Genomic DNA, 6,513 nt, shown 5'->3' with positions numbered 1-6,513 from the left:
CGTGAAGACGCGCGGGGGTTGGAAAAACGACAGGGAAAGCTCGTAGCGGGCTACCGGTTACTACGCGGACGCATGCCCGCTGATAGCTCAGTGGAGCGCGCGACTTCGTGCCGTAAGCACATTTCCTGCGAGTGGATCTCTCTCTCTCTCTCTCTCTTTCTCTCCCTCTCGTGAACACACGCGCACATACGTGCACGCACACATGTACACGCGCGTATATCGCATCCCTCTTTCTCTCCCTCTCTGTCCTCGTCGAATGTGTAAGTGTGGGTACGCGTGTGCGCGTTCTTTCTCACCCTCGCCTCGCCCCGCCTTGCCTCGCCTTACCTCTCCTCTGCTGTCTGTCTCCACCTCGGCCTCGTCGCCGCGAGGACGGCAGGCACGTCCGCCGGCAAATAAAACCCGCGGTGTGGGGCGTCGCGGCGGCGGGGGTGGCGATAATCGCGGAAGAAAGGGGACGGGGGGGGGAGACGGGCGCCGGGCGTCCTCGGGGTGACTTTTCGTGCGTTCCTGCGACGCGCGCGCGAATGATATTGAGATAACGAGACGGATGGCGCGAGATCTTCCCGAGTGATAGCGAGGGGTTGCGAGAGAAGGTGGTAGTGAGTAAGATTTTAAGAGCGGGAGTACGTACCGCGTATTTGAAAGAAAGAGAACGCGCGCGGGAGTTTAAAAGGAGGTGACGTTCGAGAGAGGACGAGGGAGGAGCAAGGGGAGAACGGAGGGGCGAGAGAGGAGAGAAAGGAGGGAAGGAGAGAGAGAGAGAGAGCGTCGGTAATATTTGTAAGAGCGGAAGTATCTTAAGTGAAAATGGAAATGTTTGTGTTTTCCCCGTAGATATAGATCGACGTGCGAATGAATCTTGTAAAGAGTGCGACGTGTTAATAGTCTCGTAAAGGAGATTTTCGAAATTGGGAAGAAGAGCTAGCGGGGGGCCTCTCGCGAGAGTCGCGAAGATTGCGGATACCAGCGGCGAGACGGGAGCAACGTGGCGAAGAGCGCGGAGCGAAGAGTGGAGAGGAGGCTGCTTGTTTCTTCGCGCGAAGAAAGAACCCACGGCGAAAGCGTTGATCGCGAGATCCGCGAACAGTGATGGTCGAGGAAAATACGAAGAGGCGCGGAGAAGAGAGGAATTACGGGTTGACTTAAATGAATATAAATCACTGGCATTAAGACGGAAAACAAGAGAAAAAAAAAGAGAGAATGCAAATTATGAGCGATGTCCCCACTTTCTTCCCTCCATTAAACGCCGTATTACGAGATATCAGGAATACTTGAAACCCCTAAGCCGCTTTTCTTTTTCACGTTTTCACGGGCCGCTATGGAAATGAGGGATTACACGAGGATTTGGGTGAAAAAATCATTCGTACTGCCTTCGCTGAGTCTGCCCCACCTCGCTTCCCCCATCGCTTCGCCGCCGTGGTATTCATATCGATACGTGCACGCGCGAGTGCACGCCTCGACGTGGCGTACACACACGTCGCGATAATCCGCACAAACAGCCGTATTGTAAAGCAATTCAATTCGGGCATTCACGCCCTCACACATATCCGCGGATCTTTTCCTCTTTCGACATACCCCCACCCCTCTTCATTGGTCGAAATGTACGCGCGGATATACGTTTATTTCCAATCCGACAGCCGGAACTGATAGAAAGGTTTCGCCAGCTGTTCGTTATGCGGAAACCGTGACAGTCGCTTTCACCAGCTCTTCTGATCCGCGGTCGAAGCGCGGACTTTCGCATCGTAGGAGAATATGCGCACGCTTCCGCCGCAAATGAAAACCCAATTGACTTCAATTTCGCTGTCGTTACGAGTCCAATGCAGGGGAAAAACGACCTACAAGTAATTACGGTCTTGACTCGAGGCGCGCGTATATTACACGGAATACATCTGCTTACGAGAGAATTGATTATTTTTCCGTGGGGGATGTTTCTCCTGTAGGACAATTGGGCTAAACGTTAGGCGTACAACGGAAATGCAAGGTGCCGACGATACGCGGGCGGTATAGCAGAAATTTAAATAGTTACGGTATCTTCACGAAGCGCTATGCGGTGACTCACGCTTAAGTATTCCATTGTGCAGAGGTTCCGCAAGCATTGCCCCGCATAGCAGGCGCTTCCAAAAATACACGTTTCGTTTTAGCGTTTCGCGCACGTCGATATGCAAACGCATCAGTAATTCATGGACCGTAGCTCGTTGCAGAGTTGCTGCAATAAAGAGTGGGAAACTAGGAAATTTATTAGAAATTTCCGAGCTGTAATGGGCGAAGAGATTCCTCACAGTACCCCGTAATGCTGTCGAATGATAAAACATTCCTCGCGATGGTGAAATCAATAGGCACGTACTTGCCTTCCCTTCTTATTTTTCCCCACTTCTCCTTTTTCAACATATCACATCGCACCCCCTTTCTCTCTCTCTCTCTCTCTCTCTTTCACCCCCTGAGCTGCTTTTTCTCTCAGTGATCAAGTGTTGATTAAATAAGGACGAATATTTGAATGGAAAGGAAGTCATCCTAACGCGTACGTTCTGATATTTTCTCTTGTTTTTCCGGGAAGAAAGATGATGACGTAAAATAAAAGTATTGAGTGAAAATAAAGTGTCGCAAGACGGCGTGAACCACAAAGTGATTTCAAAGTGACAAGTATTGAGCGCGATCAAACGACGAGATTCTGCTTTCAGCTCCGACCTCTCTTCCAGTTTCGCTCGTTCCGTTGTCAAGAGTATTGATATCGAGTATTGATATTTCGCTGCAAACACTCAAAGACTCGTAACTGACATCCGAAGCATGAGAGACATATATTTGTCCCCGACAAAAGATGTGTCCAAGAGCTGATCTTAGGACCCGTTGGAGTCACCCGTCGAGTGCCGGAGAGGGGAAAATACGAAACGGAGACCGAGAAACACGCGGAGGATGGAAGCATGATTCTGATGCCGCGGGTACGGCGAACTCGACGGAAAACTAGAAGAAGAACGTCCTGAGGCCGAAGGGAGAGATCGAGGAGGAGGGGTGGAATGACGAGGGTTTGCGGGGATATGGATACCCGCGAGGACAGCGGAGTCGGTCGATCGCGAAGCTCGAATCTGTTGACTTAACCGTCTCCAAGGGGGATCTCGGCATGCGTCCTGCGGAGCCGGACGGGACGTCGTCGTACTTCTGTTTAAGTTACGCATCACGAGAGATTACGTTCGCGACATGATTTCGGGAGAGAAAATTACCGCGTACCGTTAACGTCGCTCGCGGACTATCAATGTCCTCGAGACACGACTCGAGGGAGGACTCGCGCCTTTCGCTAATGTCGTCGCAGGAGACCTCTTCGAATCGGCGTCGCTCCCTGATATTTTCTGTGGCATGTACGTGACCCCAACGACGTGGAAAGAAATTTGCGGCAGCAGAGCCTCGAAAAGACCCGGTACCGTGGGCGGTACAACCTTGTGCCCCTGGTACGGTACCGTTTCCTGAAGGACGAGGCTGGCCGGTGTGTGCGTGCGTGTGTTTGCGATTGTGTGGAGGAGGAAAAAAGAACTCAAAGGTACCTTTCGTGCGGTGGTACCTGCGGCTGAGTGTCTCTTCGAGTCGCTTCAATTGTCTACGCCTCGTGCCAGGTGCTTGCGAACACCGTACCGGATCGTGCAAGATCAACTGTGCGAATCGGTATCAAACGGTACCGTCATCAAGGATGAGACAATCCGGCAAAGCATCGTGAGGAACAGCAAAAGGTACGTTTCAGCTTGAAAAACCTGATAAAAAGACACTAAAGGAAAGTTTAATTATTCCTAATAGCGGAGTTTCTGCTAAATTAACAGGTTCCACCATGAATTTATTGCCCTTGGAGTAAAATCTGTTTAGTGGACAATTCATGGTTGGATCGTATAATCGTAGCGAAAAAAGATTTGTGATTGAATTTGGACGTTGAAAACCTACTATCTCGTATTAGGATCCTATCTCATAATAGAGAACTTTCCTCTCTATGTCCACAAAATATCTTCTGTAATTATCTCTCACCGTAAAATTTTGTTTGAAATTCACTTTGCTACGTGCAAGTCAACCAACAGTTTGTCTAGTACGATCTCTTTACATAAGATATTCCGCGTTAATAAATTCGGTACTACGTTTGAGTAAAATAAACATTATCTAATTTAGCTCTCGCTTTTATTATAGCAAAGGTTTCATTTACTAAAGTAATGTTATTGCAAAGTAAAAGAAGAGATATATAGACATCTAATATTCGCAATAATGGCTAAATGAGATCTATTTCCAGAGATCTCAATTTTTCCGGACAAAACCCTCTTTCACAACAAATACCACGGTACGCCGCGCAGTTCTATCTTACAGCGGTTCCCAAGATTTTTCTTTCGATCGAGCTCCGACTCATTTTTATCCAATAACCGTGCAATAAGCTCATATTCCCAGCTATCTAGTCGCCGCGATGGTGTTTTAAAATAAATGTTGTTATCTCTCACTAAAAACAACTGAAAAGATAACAAACAATGATCTTCTCTCCGTTGTATTATCAGCAATATTTCCTTCATCTGCTTTTAACGAAAAGTTCGCGGAACTAACGTCTCTATTTTGCAAAAAAATATTATTTATTCCTGCGATATAACTATACATTTTTCGCTAAATAAGTCTTTTTTACGCCTATTTAAAAGTTACGCCGATATCGGTCTACTTTCGGACTTATTGGAAACGGATTATTGGAATATTTATTATACGAGATCGTGGAATTTATTGGTTAAAAAGATTTAATGTCAATCCATCTGCGCTGAATATTATAATCAATTTGCCTATTCTTAATTTCATTATATCGAGATAATTGACAATATGTCTCTCTTGAGCTTATTCAAAGTCAAATCGGAATTCTTTTCGATGCAACACAAATAGTTGAGTATTCTAATGATTTTTATCTACGCCGACAATTAACCGGATTTTTAATTAAGTTTTTCATGGACGGTATAATTCAATCTAAAGGCAGTAGTCATTCCACCGTATTAAAGAAAACAATATGGTGACTAAGGCCCGTATTTATAGTCGTTTCTCAATTCGTCTTGTCTCAAGAGTGCATCAGGTGAGATATTCAGATTGGAGTTTCGTGTCTTGAGATACAGACGGTTCAATAGTTACTTACATTTTGAATAAAGACCAATTGAAACTGTATTCAGCTAAAAGGGGGATCGATTACTCACCTGAAATTCGCCTTGAGAGTCAAAGCATTGATTAAAACGACGACACGCAATTTTTCTCGACTCAAATCTTAGATGACACGAAATCCAAAAACTATTTTCTAAAACTTTCTTGCAGGATCTCTATTGAAGCGAGATTACAAGCAAATATCAAATAGAGTCTCAATATTTATCGAGTAAACAGTATCATCTCTCAAGTCTGGTTTTAGCTGAGTTTTTCGGTAGAATCGCGACTATAAATACGGACCTTACTGTATTCCAGGACAGACACGAAAATTATTTGATGGGATCGTCCTCTCGATAGCTTTTACGCTACTTCGAACATCTATGTTTCCCTCTGCAGATCTTACTAACGAAATGCGTGAGACATATCCGATATAATGACATCTCGTTTACCAGTAACTGAGTAATTGGCGAGAAGATCGATATGAAACTTGCGTGAAATTGTGCACGCCAGTTTCAACGGATTATCGAATAACGAATGAAAAGAATTAATAGAAAACAAATAGGAAGAAGCGTTGTATACGCTTGCATGATTAAGAGTTATTCTTACAATTAGAGAAACTAGGAAAATTAGAAAGCATCAATTATAAACTCAACATGAAATATTAAAGGATTTTAGAAAATCAAGCATCGACAAACAGTCAACTTTCATTCTTTGTTCAAGTTTAATAGGACATAAATTTTATACTTAATATTTTAATAACAATAACTAATTAATATTGACAGATAAAAACGAAATCGGGGGTAAATACGCAAGGTCTTTGTCAAGATAGAGCTTGTTATTTTCTTCAGTTCTCTCAAAATTGATGGAATAATTTAGGCTCTTTACTTTTTACCCTTTCTAATCTCGCGATTTTCAAGCGCAAGCGGTATGCCTTTGAAAGAGTCACTCGCCGGAAAATGCTTTTTAAAAGTATCGTTGATACATGATCGAATGTCAATCTCTATCTGGAAAGTTTTTCGCTTCGGTTGACACGACGAAATTCGGGCTTCGTGCTATATCGCCGGTACACTAAATCACTGGTCTACGAAGCTAGACGGGTTTTAATATTTGCGACAGCACGTTGTACCCATTACTGTCATTGCACCATCATCTTGTCACAGAGATATACATCCATCAAGCATATCAATTTGTAATATCTGTGGAGCTATGCGCCAGTCCTATTGAACTCCGTTAGCATTATATATGCAAATGCAATGACACGTACTTGCACGTTTTGCTGTGCAGCGATCGTTACAGAGGTATCACAGAGAGTACAAAAAAAATTGAAGACGAGACTACGCGCAAACGGTATCTCTCTCTCTCTCTCTCACACTGCATCTTATT

The 6,513-nt window shown here is 44.6% G+C and overlaps 1 protein-coding gene across 4 annotated transcripts in view; it reads left to right on the top strand.

Moving 5' to 3' along the window:
• Positions 1-235: 235 nt before the first annotated feature.
• LOC105563573 overlaps positions 236-6,513 on the top strand; it is a 71,286-nt gene continuing 65,008 nt past the window's right edge. For 2 of the 4 annotated variants that reach the window (XM_012015265.1, XM_012015269.1), the window contains exon 1: positions 759-3,719. The gene's annotated coding sequence lies outside the window, so the exon portion shown is untranslated. Of the gene's footprint in view, positions 261-758; positions 3,720-6,513 lie in introns of those variants that run through there. The other 2 variants (XM_012015266.1, XM_012015267.1) reach the window with 2 other exon arrangements.

This window comes from Vollenhovia emeryi, unplaced genomic scaffold (assembly GCF_000949405.1).
Source record: "Vollenhovia emeryi isolate VEMERY1.0 unplaced genomic scaffold, V.emery_V1.0 DF939174.1, whole genome shotgun sequence".
Taxonomy (NCBI): Eukaryota; Metazoa; Arthropoda; class Insecta; order Hymenoptera; family Formicidae; genus Vollenhovia; species Vollenhovia emeryi.
This window is presented reverse-complemented; position numbering and strand designations above follow the sequence as displayed.